The 15,669-nt window shown below is 39.2% G+C and overlaps 1 long non-coding RNA gene across 2 annotated transcripts; it reads right to left on the bottom strand.

Annotated features, from left to right (window-relative positions):
• Positions 1–2,689: 2,689 nt before the first annotated feature.
• LOC110726917 lies at positions 2,690–8,601 on the bottom strand. Of its 2 annotated transcripts, XR_002512423.1 has the most exons (4): positions 8,096–8,601; positions 6,490–6,675; positions 3,281–5,628; positions 2,690–3,156 (listed from the first exon to the last, which is right to left on the bottom strand). It is a non-coding gene; the product is annotated as an uncharacterized LOC110726917 (long non-coding RNA). The 2 variants fall into 2 exon arrangements; XR_002512422.1 differs by lacking the exon at positions 8,096–8,601 and having other exon boundaries at positions 6,490–7,631.
• Positions 8,602–15,669: the final 7,068 nt, after the last annotated feature.

Raw genomic sequence — 15,669 nt, 5'->3', positions numbered from 1 at the left:
GCTAATTAAGGTAAGTTTTTTTTTAGGTTTTACTTACTCCATTGTTCAATTCCTTCGTACTCTTGAGTTTTTGGTGGATTTCCTGTACAATTTAGTAATTACAAGTTTCTTGTAATCTAGGGTTTGTCAATAGACGCGCATTGCCTCCCCTCCACAACTACGTTCTTGCTCTCACAGTTGGTTAAGGCGCGAGTTTCAGGTACTGTGCATCTTTTTGGATTTGCCCTTGGCTGTTTGTATATTGTTTGCTGTGCGTGGGTTGTATAGGTGTTGGGCTGCTGTTTATTTTTGGTTGTTTGTGGTTTGGTTTGCATTGTTCTGGTAAGGTGCTGGGCGTCAGTGTTTTGGTTTGCATTGTGTTTTGGCTAATTAAGGTTAGGTGCTGGGCGTTAGTGTTTAGGTGCTGCTGTGTGGTGCATGGTGCAGCTCAATGAGGCTGTTTTTCTTGGATGGCTGTTGCTATAACTTGGTAGTGATAGTTGAATACTATACCTTTATTGGTGAAATATTCTGTCTCCATTAGTTCAGCATAACAATATGCCTATTCCGATTGAATCTACCGACTTAAAACTAATTTAATCATGTTGCTAATCTAGACGAATCGTTTGCCACCTTTGTTATTTAGTGACTTAATATATACACTACATCCATTTAATAGTGTTCTTATTATTTGATATTTGCAAAAAGATTAGGAAAAATGAGGTAGAGTACAGTGTATAATAATTAAGATCGGTGGTATATATATAACCAAATAAAGTGGATTAAGTAAGAGACAAATAGTTCAAACTACAAAGGTAGGCAAGTGTAGAAAGAAGGTGAATAATTAAAGTAAGAAATAGTAAGCGAAAAATATATAATTGTAGGGTAAGAGGGGTAACCTAATAGAAATGGTTTTCGAAAAATTGGATTAAGTAAAACTATTGAGAATTAGTTAAAACGTCTGAAAATAGAAAGTGTAATAGCTACCCACATATTGTGGGTGGGCACTTAAGAATTGGAGGTAATATGATGCAAGCTACAAAAGAGACCATTTTATTGTTATTTATAAGCTTTTTTTGTTTGTTTTTATAGGTTCATATGTGAATTTAAGTTCAAGTTTAGCTTGAAGATTATACATATTTAGCTCAAGTGGGAAGTATTGGTATGAATTATAAACTTCTCTAAGCTATAAATATTTCTTTCTCTTTATTATTGTTTTAATAAAAGTTTTTTCATGCTAGCTATTAGACTTGTGTATTATATAATGACAAACTAAATACAACAATAAATATATGAAATGCTTGCATCATCATATGCCTAGATACCCGTTCAAGGCTTTCTCATTAGGAGAAAGTCTTGAATAGTCCCCGGTTGGGACTGTTCTCGAACGTTTACTCTCACTTAGGTGGTGAATGTATGTCTATTTTTTTTCGATTTTAAGGAACATCTTGGCTTACCATTTCCTCGAACACCATGTTCTCTGGGTACATATGTGGGTAACTTATTGCCTACATCGTGTACTTGGAGAACTGGGGGGAAATGCTGCCGGATTTTCCTTAAAATTGGAAAGTCGACATACATTCACTAGTGAGAGTAAACGTTCAAGGATAGGTTAGGTTGGAGTGATAAGGACCCTTTGGAAGCATATATGCATTTTTGTATCTATATGAATGTTATATGCATGTTGTGTGTTTGAATTTGATTTACATATATAATAGATGGTAGCAATTATACATGATTCGTAATATATTGCCATGTTTAGAGACAATTTACTTAATGGAGAAGGATCATGGCTGGATGTATGGTAGATGTGATACATTGGAATTCTTTAATGGGGTTCAAGAGTTTTGCGAGAGGGCTTCATCTTACAAACGCAGAATGGGTTTCGATTGCCTTTATTGTCCTTGTTTTGATTGTAATAATGTGAAGGTGGTCAATAGTGTTGATATCATTAGAGATCATGTAGTTTGTCGTGGGTTTAGGCTTAAATACCATGTGTGGATTTGGCACGGTGAAGAAGGAGAGTACAGTGGGGATGTTATTGGGAATGATGTGCATGATGATAGAAGCAATGACATTTGTGTGGACGAGGAGTACAAGAATAATGATGAACATATTGTTGATCATGGTGCTGAGGATGGATTTGAGGATGATCATGTGGATGAGGTCGAGGATGAAGGGGTGGATGAGATGATGCGTGGTTTTGAAGGTGACGTGTTTAAGTCATTATCGAAGGCTTCTAAAAAGCCTTTGTATCCTGGGTGCAAAAAATACTCCAAACTATCAGCCGTGCTAACACTTTTTAACATTAAGTCGAAGCATGGGTGGACGGACAGTAGTTTTACTTCTTTGTTGACCGTGTTAAGTGAGATCACTAGGCGAAAATACGCATTCCCCACCGGTTCAAACCCCCCATTTCGCACCGATTTTGAACCGGTCTAGCTTTGGGGGGTGCTAAAACCCCATAGATTTCGCACCGGTTCAAAACCGGTGCCAAAAGTCCCCAAATAATTTCAAAAAAAACTTTTAGCACCGGTTCTGGGTGAAAACCGGTGCCAAAAGTCCCCAAAAAAATTTTAAAAAAAGATTTTTAGCACCGGTTCTTTCCAAAACCGGTGCCAAAAATGGCCAAAATAAATAAAAAAAAAACTTTTTTTTTTTGCATTTTTTTCACTTAAATTGATATATAAACACTAACATATATATAAAATTACATATTTTCATTAAAAAAAAGCCGTAATATTACAATTTTCATCTAAAAAATAAAATAAAATTTTGTATATGAAATTACTCTTTAATTTGTTCAAAAATGCCTTCATGGTGATGGATGAGTTGTTGTGGGGTGCTGGGTGGGGTGCTAGCTGCTGTTTGTTTTTCTTTTGTGGTGCTGCTGCTGTACTGTTGTTGTTGCTTTGGTTATGCAGCTGGTGCCTGGTTGTGTGTTGCTGCTGCCATTGCTGGTTTGTATTGTTGGCTGAATCAACATGCAGAAATCTGGAGGGCAGTGTGAGTTTGATGAGCCTAATAGTCAATTCAATTGTTAGAACTCATGCTCTTCAATGTATGGAGCCTATACAATCTGCCCAAGTGCTCCGCTTGTTCATAAACTTCTGTCAGGTCATCATTGTACTTGGCAGAATGACGACGATCTTTAATTAGGGTTACCGATAACTCATGCTGTGAGACCCCATTAGATGTGTATATATAGCAATACATGTCATCATTCACAAGGATAAAGGGTTGAGCAAAAACACAATACAACTCCAAATGAGAAGCCACAAAATGCTATAATGAAACTTACGGTTTTCTGCGTGAAGCACAACCAGCATGTGCCTTAAATTGCGAAGCACTAACCTGAATAATATTTCATGTGAAAAAACAAGCTTCAAAGTAAATGACAATATTGAAGGTCAAATTAAAGGCAGACAACCCACCACCGTATCACAACAATTACAAAGAATTCCAGAACCCTTGTGCACCACCGTATCACAGCAATTACAAAAAATTCACATTTGGTTAGTAATGAATCCTAAATTTCTGTTATGCCCAGACAGCTGAGGAGCAAGCATAAATTCAATAAAATCAGGAGAGGGCTCTTTCTTTTGTTTTCTTTTCTTCTTTTTTTTTTTTTTTTTTTTTTTTTTTTTTTTTTTGTGCAGCCTAGGACTACAAGTCCCAAGGAAGGATTAGAAAGTCAAAGTAAATAATCTCATCACACTAAAGTTAGGGTTAGGGACTAGGGTCGTAGGGATAAAGATTGGTTTGATGTGCAACACTGTAAGACAGTATGTAGCTAGGCTTAAAGTCCTTCCTAGAAAGTTTGATATGCACTAGAAGGCATTATAAATTAGTTTGTGTAGTTAATACAATATCTTACGCTTGCTTACAAGAAATTATATTAATAAAATTACATGATTTACATCCATAGCAAGTTAAAGATTAAAGATATCATTGTATTCAAATATTGGATCAATAAGAGGTAGCATAGGCAGAAGATAAATAGCAATGCTATCAACCAGTACTTGTGGAGGGTGGAATATCATATCTCTCTGTGTGTGGAATCTTGCTGCAATCTGTAAAGTTCTCTGGGATATCACTCACAAATCTGACTCTCTATGGGTCAAATGGGTACATGTATACTATTTCAAATTTGCCAATTTTTGGGATGCTGCTATTCCTAAGAAGTGTTCCTGGGTTCTCAGGAGAATTATGAAGTGCAGGAGCTTGATTGATAATATTGGGGGTTGAAGCTCTATGATGAAGAACAGTAGGGTTCAAATCAGGAAGATTTATGCTAAGATCAGGGCTCAAGGTCCTAAAGTTTCCTGGAAACGGATCATCTGTAATAATCATGCAACCCCAAGAAGTTTTTTTGTCTTATGGCTTGCCAATTAGAATAGGTTACTTACAAAGGATAGAATCCTTAAATGGAATCCTGTCTGTGACCCTGTTTGTTTACTGTGTTTGCAGGATAATGAATCTGTGTAGCATCTTTTCTTTTGGTGCAACTATTCTAGTGTAATCTGGAAGAAAGTGTTACACCTCCTGAGATGCCAAAAAACTGTTCAAGATTTCAACCATGAAGTTGACTGGGCAATTAAAAATTGTAGAAGGTCAAATTCTAACAGCAAGCTTCATCTGATGTTTCTGGCAGAAGCTGTTTACAGCATTTGGACCCAGAGAAATAATACTATGTTCAATGGAGTCTGTGAGCCTGCTGATACTGTGTTCAGGAATATAGTTTATAGAGTCTCTTGTAGATGCTCTGAACCTGAGAGACAAAAACTGATTTTCTGAGTTTTAAGGTTAATGGTTGCTGTCAGGTTATGTTTATTGAGTATTTAGCCTTGAAGGCTAGTTGAGTTGTGGTTTGTTTGTTTTGTCCTGCTCCTCTGATCTGGTTCAACCCTCCTAGAGGGTAGTTCCTCTCCACTGAGTGCAGAAGAGCCCCTGTTTGGTTCATCCTTTCTAGAACCCTTCCTAGAAGGTGGCTAGATTGTTTGTTCCTTGGCTTGTGTTCTTTGGTTTGTTTGGTTTTTGGTTGTTGTGTTGGCCATTGGCTTTTGATGTACCCTCATGCTTTGAAGTCTTTTGGTAATAAAATTTTACTTTCCAAAAAAAAAAAAAAATGCTATCAACCAGTACTTTTCATATTCAAGAAAGAACAAGCTAATTTCAGGAACCTGAAGGAAAAATTACCAAGATGGTTAGTAGGAGAGCTTCCAATACGGCCAAGAGCAAACCTAAGGCCACTTCGTGGCTGATCCTTATCTATTTGTGCAGCTGATTCAAACCGCTCCTCAGTTTTCTTGGCAGGAAGAAGAATTTCATCCATAAGCGTGCATAAATCTTTTATTTGAGAATGAATATTCTCTTGAACTTGCTTTTGTTGGCCAGCCAAGGAAGCTTTGTTGGCCAAATCAATTATTTCCTCCACATCTGCCTCGTCAGCATCTTTTCCTATGCGGTTATAGCTGCAAGCAGAAAACATTCGTGAGCAAATGATTTGATACTTTTGTCTCGAATTCTTCACGCTTGAAGACAATGTTGTTTGCTTCCCCGAGTAGAGAGGGATCGGTCACACTTGAAAATCTTATCATTTCCTAGCTTCCATAATTGCTGAGGTCTGCATATTTGGAGTAGTTTCACCTAGAGGAAAAAAATCAGGAAAAAAAAAACAAAACAATTGTATCAGGCAATTACGTAGACATTGCTGTCAATTACGTAGCATATTAGATGGTATAACTACCATCACAGAATTAAATGTTGAGTAAACTGATAAAAAGATATGAAGTCGACCATATCTGCTGTAAATGCCAGACAGCAAAATGGGGAATAAGTTGATTCAGTTAATTGTTGCCTGAAGTTAATTGTTGATTCCAAATTTATATATGAATGATATAGGGTATACTATTGCTTACGAAGGATGAATTACCATAAAAACGAGATATCAAAGGAAGAAATACAATGAAGGAAATCTAATCCATACAAGAATCAAGTACTAATTTATCTAAAGCTTTTCCTGATTAGAGATGGCAATAGCCATAGAGGGTATACTACTACTTACTGAGTTAGCAAAGATACTTTTTGAAGATATTAAAACGATACACTAGTCTTTAGTATATGCATTTCGGCTGTCAAAATTTGTTTAGAATAACTATATGCATGAAAAAATTTAGTAATCATGCAAATGCAGAAGGGGATTGCCATATTCGTCAATCTGTAGGAAGTAAAAGGTCAATTCACATATTGGCTACAAAAAGATCAAAGAGCAAAAACATAGCTTATGCAAGTAACAGAACATAATCATTGAGATATTTCTCGGAGATCTCTCAGGTGTATTGCACTACCCTCAAAGGCATAAATAATGTGAGGTTAACCAATAGAGATTTTATGCACAATGGGATCCAATCTGACAGATAGTCAGTGATGTCTCCCACTCTGGAATCCAGCAAATTCAACAATTACAGAAGCATATACTTATTCCGACAGAAAGATTCATGGGCAAACCTTCTTTGCCTGTTGCATTGTATCAGGAGGTGGCACAGCTAAATAACGAGGAAGATGAGCTTGAAACCATGTATGTTGACGGATCTCTAGGATTGTAATCCTCTTCATAGGATCAACTACAAGCATCCTGGGAATCAGATCTCTAGCTCCAGGTGATAGATGACTTGGAAGGGTGTATATCCTACCCTACACAAAAAAAAAATCACATGATACCGCGATTACTCTTCATGATATAACATAAGCTTGATTAAAAAAAAAAACCTTTTGTCCCCAGCTCATTACTGAAAATGTACACAGTACACTCAGTTCAATTGATAATAAACCTCATAGTATTATGTAATTTATGGGCAAACAACCATGCCATGACCCAACTTCCCCAACCACTCAACAATTTTAAATAAAATGAACAATTAAAGCAGGAAGAAGAAAAAAAAATAATTCTACACATAATATATTGTATATACTCCAGATAAGCTTGTGCAGTAACATTGACTAGTAGATTTCGTTACATCATTCTACTTCAACCCCATTATACAAATTTGATTATAAAGGAAAAAATCTCTAATGAAGAACAACTATCCCCAAAAAAAAGGTAAGCAATTAGAGAAAGAGATTATAAATAAATAAAAACATGTTAAAAAAGACTTTGTGACTCTGAAAAGGTTCGTGCTGCTTGCCCTTATTCTTCTCCAAAAATTAAATCCCTCATCTTCCTTTCAGATGAATTAACAACTATAACAAAACACCTCCCTCTTGTATTTGATTCTCAATTTGATATGCATGAACAGTATTCTACCACACAATATGTAATAAGCGTAGATAGTTAAATGAACCATAGGATTCATATTTCCATTATAGCAGTTTAGTACAGTTAGAACACCTCAGGACTTTCAAATCAAAGATGTGGATATGAAACATAGGGCTCCTGCTCTCATCTTCTCTCAAAAGATAGGCCATTCAGCAATGTCAAAATAATAAGTATCCAATCAAAGTCGAAACTTTTCTTTAACCCCAAATTATCAATATTCATCTCCATCCTCTAAAGAACTGGTAAGACTAACATCATGTCATGTACCAAAATTATTAACCTAAGACGTATTTCCTTAATCACTAAAATGACACTTAGAACATTGGATCTACTATCCCCCATTCCTCCGTCATAGATTTGGTATCCTCAATACCCAGAATAAAGTATCAGACTGTCCTTACACACATTTCAGCTCCAAATCAATTTTGAGAGAAGAAAAAACAGAGCACATTGAAGTTTATGAAACCATATTAATGGTAATCTGGGCTTCAAGCCTTCAACACAGTGAGCTCATGTGCAATTTACCTTTGGAAAGCCTAACTATGGTTAATCTTTGTAGTGCTGCACAGGTAGCATTGAGAGCCATCAAGTTCATAAACAAATGCGCAAACGAGAACCATCAAGTTCATAAACAACAGCAACAATCAAAACCCTAAAACAATTTACTATTGTTGAATGCACAACTCGAAATTAAAGTCACAACAGCAAACCACAAAGAACAGAAAACCCTAAATCAACGAATAACCCTAGATTTCGAAGGAATTCAATAGATTAGAAAGACCACGAAACAAATCTTACCTTGAAGCTGCTACAATGGAGTTGGAAAGCTCAGAATGCGCTTCAATGGAGGTGAGAAAGCTCAGCAGAATGCGCTTCAATGGAGGAGAGCTATGGAGAAAAAGAGACGAGTTGCGGCAATGGAGGTGAGAAAGCCCAGAATGCGCTTCGATGGAGGACGTACAACTATGGGGAAGGTAGGCGACAACGAGGGGGTTGCGAATTGAAAGCGGAAAAGCTAGAAGGGGAATGAAAACTGAATTGAAGGAAGAAGAAGATTGAATTTCACGATTAAGTGGTTTTTTTGTTTAATTTACAGCACCGGTTCGAACCGGTTGTAAATGAATTTTCTCACCGGTTTGGGCTGAACCGGTGCGAAATCCTTCTCTCCCTCTTTTTTTTTTAATAAAACATTTAGCACCGGTTCAAACCGGTGCGAAAACCAAGATTTGGCACCGGTTTATAAGGAACCGGTGCGAAAAGTAATTATCCAAATCCCGCCCAATTTTTTTCCCACCGGTTTTTAAGAACCGGTGCGAAAAGGGGGGTGCTTTTTTCATTTTTTCTACTAGTGGATGTTTCCCGATGGGAATAAAATTCCTAAGTCTTACTATTACGCAAAGAAGCTCATGTGTCCATTTGGTTTGGAGTATAAGAAGATACATGCATGTCCTAATGATTGTATTCTTTATCGAAATGAATATGAAAAATTGGAGGAGTGTCCACGATGTAAGAAGTCGCGCTACAAGCGCATGAGTTGCAATGCTGGTACGAAGGGACCGCCTGCTAAGGTGTTGTGGTATCTTCCCATTATTCCAAGGTTTAAGCGTCTGTTCTCTTTACCACTAGACGCTAAAAACTTGAGGTGGCATGCAGAGGGAAAAAAGAAAAACAGAATGCTGAAGCACCCAGCCAACTCCTCGCAATGGAAGAACATTGATATGAAGTTTGGGGAATTTGGTGATGAAGTCAGAAATTTAAGGCTTGGTTTGTGCACGGACGAGATGAATCCATTTGGCACTCTTAGTACCCAGCACAACACATAGCCGGTACTTTTAGTGATCTACAATTTGCCTCCTTGGTTGTGCATGAAACGGAAATACGTAATGCTTTCACTTTTGATATCGGGACCAAGGCAACCAGGAAACGACATAGATGTTTATCTTGCGCCACTTGTTGATGATTTGAGAAAGATGTGGGACGAAGGGGTTTCCGTGTTTGATGCTCATAAGAATGAGATGTTCACATTGCGTGCAACTCTTATGTGGACTGTTAATGATTTTCCTGCATATGGCAACTTGTCTGGGTATAAGAACAAAGGGAAAAAACCATGCCCCATTTGTATTGATGATACGCCAAGCAGACGCCTTGATCATTCTCACAAAGAGGTGTATTTGCGGACCAGAAGGTTGCTCAGGCGCGATCACCCGTACCGTAGGCAGAAAAAGGCTTTTGATGGGACAGCGGAAGAGGGGACTGCGCCTAGGCCGTTGACTGGTGAGGAGGTTTACGCTCGAGTTAAGGGTGTACGAACAGTCTTTGGGAAATCAGAAAAAGCAGCGGAGTCAACTGCTCTCTTTGAAAAAGAATCAATCTTTTGGTTGCTCCCGTACTGGAAAGAACATGACGTTAGGCACTGTCTTGATGTAATGCATATAGAGAAGAATGTGTGTGATGCTCTTGTGGGAACGCTGATGAATATTCAAAGCAAGACAAAGGACGGAAAGGGTGCACGAGACGATTTGAAAAAGATGGGGGTGCGTCCAGAATTGTGGGTTCAACAAAGGGTTAGTAAGGGAAAGGAACAGGAAAAGGAAAATGAATTGAGTTCGAAAACAGGAAAAGGGAAGAGCAAGGGAAAGGGAAAGGACACGGATGCGTCGAAGAAGAAAAATGAGGGAAAATCCAAGGAGTGTAAGGCCTATTTACCTTCGGCTTGCTACACATTGTCAAGAGTAGAAAAACGGATGTTTTGTGCATGTCTGTATGGAATTAAGGTTCCATCAGGGTACGCATCTAACATGAAGAGATTTGTATCCTTAAATGGAGAATTGAAGCTGACAAGTATGAAATCCCATGATTGTCATGTTCTGATGCAAGTTTTCCTACCAATTGCAATACGTGGTATTTTACCAAAGGACGTGAGGGAAGCTATTACAAGCCTCTATTCGTTTTTCAATACAATATGCAGCAAAGTGCTTGATCTTTGTACACTTGATGCTTTACAGGCGGATGTGGTTGTGACTTTATGCAAATTTGAGATGTACTTCCCACCCTCGTTTTTCGACATAATGGTGCATTTGATTCTTCATTTGGTGCGTGAGATTAAGTTGTGCGGTCCAGTGTTCATGCGGTGGTGCTATCCTTTTGAAAGACATATGGGTACATTGCAAGATAAAGTGAGGAATCGGGCTCACCCGGAAGGAAGTATTATTCAAGGGACCGTGGCTGAGGAGGTCGGTAATTTTGTGGCCGACTATATAGCCGTTGCTAAACCTATTGGTATTCCTACTTCTCGACACGAAGGGAGACTTGATGGTCATGGCACAATCGGGTCGGAAAGAATGTCACTTGATCGAGATAAGTTCTTACAAGCGCACCTTTATGTGTTGCACCATGTTGCAGATGTTCACCCATATTTAGATGAGCACATGGCTAGTTTGCGTGATGAATTTCCATCGAAAGGTGAACGGGCACTGATGCAGTTGCATAATAAGAAATTTGTGAGTTGGTTTCGTGATTGAGTGATGGTTGGAAAGTATGAGAGTGTCATAGATACAATAAGGTGGCTTGCTTATGGTCCTAGGGATGACATTCACTCATTTGAGGGATATGACATAAATGGGTACACATTTTGGACTGAGCGTCAGGATTTGAAATCATCCTCGACCCAAAACAGTGGTGTAACGCTTGTGGAATCATCAAGGGAGTTTGCAAGTGCTAAGGATAAATCACCTATTGATGCAGAGTTGTCATACTACGGTCGAATTCAAGAAATATGGGAGCTTGATTATTGTGACTTCACGATTGCTCTTTTCCGGTGTAAGTGGGTTGATAATATCAGGCGTAACGTCAAACATGATAACTTTACTCTTGTAGATCTTGGCCACCTGAATGATAGTGCTGAACCATTCATCCATGCATCTCAAGCCAAGCAAGTGTTTTACGTAAGTGACCCAGCCGACTCAAACTGGTTTATTGTGCTAGCCGGCATAAGAAGAATCCTTAGTGTTGGAGATGTCGAGGATGAGGAAGAATATGATGCGTTTGATGACTCGACACCTTTCACTGTTCCTAGACCTGTTGTACCAAATGAGATAGACGACCAAGCCAATTACATGCGATCAGACCACGACGAAGGAATATTAGATTGAGGTACTATTTTTTGTTAGTTTGAAATTGTAGGCGTCGAAAGTATTATTAAATCACATTTTTAGGTGAAAATGAATGAAATTGTTAACTTACTTGCCCATTTTTCGTATTTTCTTTTAAATGAATGAAGTAACTTAGTTCCGCATTTTCTATGTTAATTTGTATTATAATTCAACAATTTATATTTAATTATAAGTTTACCTTACAAATTTATTTATATTACAACTAATAAAGTGTTATGTTTGTAATGACAGGTTTTACATCTCATGGCGGATGATCACTACCGTATTGGAGTGGAGGATGTAGAGGATGATGATGATGATTCATCTGGGGATGGGGACGAGTTGTATAATGTGAACAAGGAGCCTGATTTGGGTGAGGCAGAAGATCAGGCTCAAGATGTTTTGGATCGTATGCTTAATGAGTTTGAAATTACAGCTGAACAAGCGCCTCCTATCGAAAATGCAATGTCTGAGTCGTTTGATGAGAATCCTAGTGGAGGGGGGGGGGGTAAAGGCACCAGCGAACAAAAAGCTGAGGGGTCCGATGACAAGCTTCAAGAAACCTGTCAGTCCAATGGTCCTGGAGTATGACAGGGTAGGCCAACCTACAGGCAAATGACGTCGTCAGTATACTGTTTAAGTTGGGATTTGTGCGCGCAAAATTCCCATTACTCTTCGTTTGAGCGAAGTACCTACAGGCTTGATTGACACGTTTTGGAATGATACTAGGGCAAGTGTTTTTTTGCACATTTACAAATTCCTTCAATTTATTGTTATTAAATGGGCAAACTAATAATAAATGTTATTTGTGCTTGCAGAGTCTATTTAACATTCCAAATGAGTACACCAAGCGAAGGGTGTTTGAATCCTTACTTGCGGCAAGATTCAGAGGCTTCAAGACCACCTTAGTTCGTCGGTTTATCACAAAGAAACTTGTGAGAAAACCAAAGAACAAGAAAGGAGGTGGCAATGATGATGAAGTCATCGATGAAGAGAAACTCCTATGGAAAATATGGCCTAGCGTATCAAAGGAAGATTGGGATGCTTTCGTTCTTCAAAAAAGCAAAAAAGAAGCAATTGTAAGTTCAAGTAACTCTGATGACAATTGTATAATATATTTAATATTTTGGTAGTTTTGAAACTAATATGTCTAATTATGTAGGAAATAAGGGAGCAGAGTTTCAAGAATGCATTGCAGAAGCAATACCACCGTCGTATGGGGTGTATGACGTTTGATGAATGGAGGGAGACGTGGGTGAGTGAGGGAGTATACCCCACTGCGCTTCTAGGGTCCTCCACAGTGCCCTCTGACTCCACGATCAGTACTTTGGTGAGTCGTGCCGGAGATTTCTTTTGTTCTTTGCATTCTCGTGACAAGAAAATCGGAAAATGGTCCATCAAGGCTCCGATAACGAAAGAAATGGCAGATAAACTTGTAAGCAACTATGACTTGTGAACTGCATGAATATTTTGCATATATATCACTTTACATAAACACTAACTTGGTGTTGCCTTTTTGGTTTTGCTACAGCTTGAGTACACTGGAGAGCTTGTTGAAGGCAAGCTCGTCCCAACAGTGGAGAAGGACCCTTTCACCTTGGCTTTGGGAAAGCCCTACCATCCAGGACGCGTATTGGGTGCGGGGGGGGGGGGGGGAGCTTGCTAGGATGGGAGAAGGTGATGGGTCTGGAATATACCAAATCATGGAGATCCCGGGCAAGTGTGAACTCACCGGTCAACTTGGATGCCATGGTGGCATCAATTAAGGAACAAGTGCGTAACGAGATGCGAGAAGAGTTCAATGCATAGGCAAAGCAAATGAACTTGCCGAGCTTGCCTTTCTCCTCGGCTACACCAGTCGACTCTTCGAGTCACCCACGAAAACAAGGAGAAGATGAGATACATGCAGACGAGGAGGTACATGATCAACTGGTTTCTAATGTATAAGTTTTGACTTTTTGAGTTACGTGGGTTCTAATTAGCCTCGCACTATCAATACACTTTTGCAGGTTAGTAATCCTGCACAAGTGTACTTGAGGGAGCCTGAAAATCCAACACCTCATGACTTTCCAGTTCTACAGGTGAGTTGTTTAGTTATTTCTTTGGATGGTGATATTGGTTCTTTGATTCTGCTGTGAATTTGTGAAGTTTGTTGTGTTATTTCTTTATATTGGATGAAGTTTGCGGTTTTATGTGCTGTAAATGTTCTTCGTTTCTTCGTTTGCGTCGTGTTTCTTCGTTCTTGTAAAGACCGGTTTCTGTGCTGTTTCTGTGCTATTGTTGTCGTGTTTCTGTGCTGTTATGTTGTTTCTGTCATGCTTTTTCTGTGCCTGCTGCCTTCCTACTGTGATGCTATGAGTTATGTTGTTTCTGTTTTGTGAACTGTGCTGTGAACTGTGCTGAGTTGTGCTATGAGCTGTGAACTGTGCTGAGTTGTGCTGTGAGCTGTGAACTGTGCTGAGTTGTGCTGTGAGCTGTGCTGAATTGTGCTGTGAGTTGTGCTGCCTGCCTGTGACCTGTGCAGCAGCTGTGCAGGCAGCAGGCAGCAGGCAACATCTGTGCAGCAGTTGTGCGGTCAGCAGGCAGCAGTTGTGCAGCAGCAGGCAGCAACAGTGCCGGCAGTGCATCTGTTGTTCTGTTGCTGCGCTGTTCCGCTGTTTTGCTGTTCCCTTTTTTTTTGTTTTACTTGTTTCTTACAAGTGATATTCCAAATTGGTGCAGGAAGAGACCCATTGTGAAATTCTTCACCCGGGCGAATCGCTTAATGGAGCTTTGAATGTCGTTGCATATGGTAGTGCACAATTGGCCGAACAAGGTACGGTCCATTTGCGGCCGCTTCGACCTGAGCATTATTCGGTCGAGATCCATTATGTGGTTGCCGGGTTCGAGGACATCCTAATACCTGTGCCCGTAGAGGAGGATGAGTTTACTACACTTTGGGCGGCAAAAGGTAATTTTGTGCAATGGCCATGTGCTAGGATACGGTTGGTGAACCAGGTAATTAAGATTTAAAGTTCACGCTTTACTCTATACCCGATTTTCATCCCAAGAGTTGGATGAAATTCTTTTCTAACCATTTGTGTGATTTGTCTTATTAGCGATCGAGGAAAAGCCAAACTCCAAAGAAGAGGGTGGAGGGGCCAAAAAGCATTGATCAACATATGACAAAGAAGAGGAGTGAACATGGCTCGGTGAGTGGAAAAGCGTCGAACAAGAGCTCTTCACGAGGTTCAGCTATGCAAGCTACTCCACTAGTTGAAGACACGGTGCTTCAATCGCTCTCTAAGGAGTTAACTTATCTGCAGAACCGTGTTTGCGTATTTCCTAGTGACAACCCCATTCAAGTTCCACTACCTAAGGAAATGTTCCACTACGATGATGATGCAATGGCATGGCTATTCAAAGAAGTTGTGAAGGAATTTCTAAGTGGTGCAATGCTTAACATTTCCCTCATTCAAATATGCATCAGGTAATTCAACTCGTACTCAATTTATGTTATTTAGTTTAGTGGTGATTGTCGGTTGGTTTTCGATTAACATTCTATTATCATGCATGCAGAGCACTCCAGGAGCACTTATGGGAGCTTGGTTCTCCATGTCAAATTGGGTGGTTATGCCCTGAGCAGATCTCCACTGCTAGAATCTTAGGCAACCACGCTGACGTGTTGTACTATGTTGAACGGGGTATCAAGGAATCAGTGCGTGCGGGAGACATGTTTATATTTGCCCCATATTATGAGGAGTACGTCAGATTATGCTTGTCAAATTCATTTGTTTTCCCAGTTTATATGTTGTACTTGCCTAATTATTGATTTGTTTGTCTCGTGTGAATGTATGTACGTAGTTATCATTGGACCCTACTGGTGATTTGTGTTTCCAGTAACACAATCTTCTTCTTTGATTCTTCTCGGTTACCTCAACCAAGAAAGCGCCTCGTGAAGTCCATACTGCAAAAGTAAATATACATAGCTTCAATTCTTGTTATTGATTATCATAACCTAACTCATATATATTAATTATACTAATCAAATTTAAACTTACTTTTCTATGTAGTGTTATGAAGAAGATAAATTCTCGAGCTCCTCGAGGTCCTACATGGAAATCACCAATGGTAATGCCACATGATATTGTGATTTTCGTAATATACAATGCGTAAGATGTTGCTAATTTGCTATGTATGTTTGATTCATGTACTTTGTTCCTCATGCTAATGCGCACAACA

The sequence above is a fragment of the Chenopodium quinoa genome, unplaced genomic scaffold, assembly GCF_001683475.1.
Source record: "Chenopodium quinoa cultivar QQ74 unplaced genomic scaffold, ASM168347v1, whole genome shotgun sequence".
In the NCBI taxonomy this organism is placed as follows: Eukaryota; Viridiplantae; Streptophyta; class Magnoliopsida; order Caryophyllales; family Amaranthaceae; genus Chenopodium; species Chenopodium quinoa.
The sequence above is the reverse complement of the archived record's forward strand: the minus strand, read 5'-3'. Positions and strand labels throughout refer to the sequence as shown.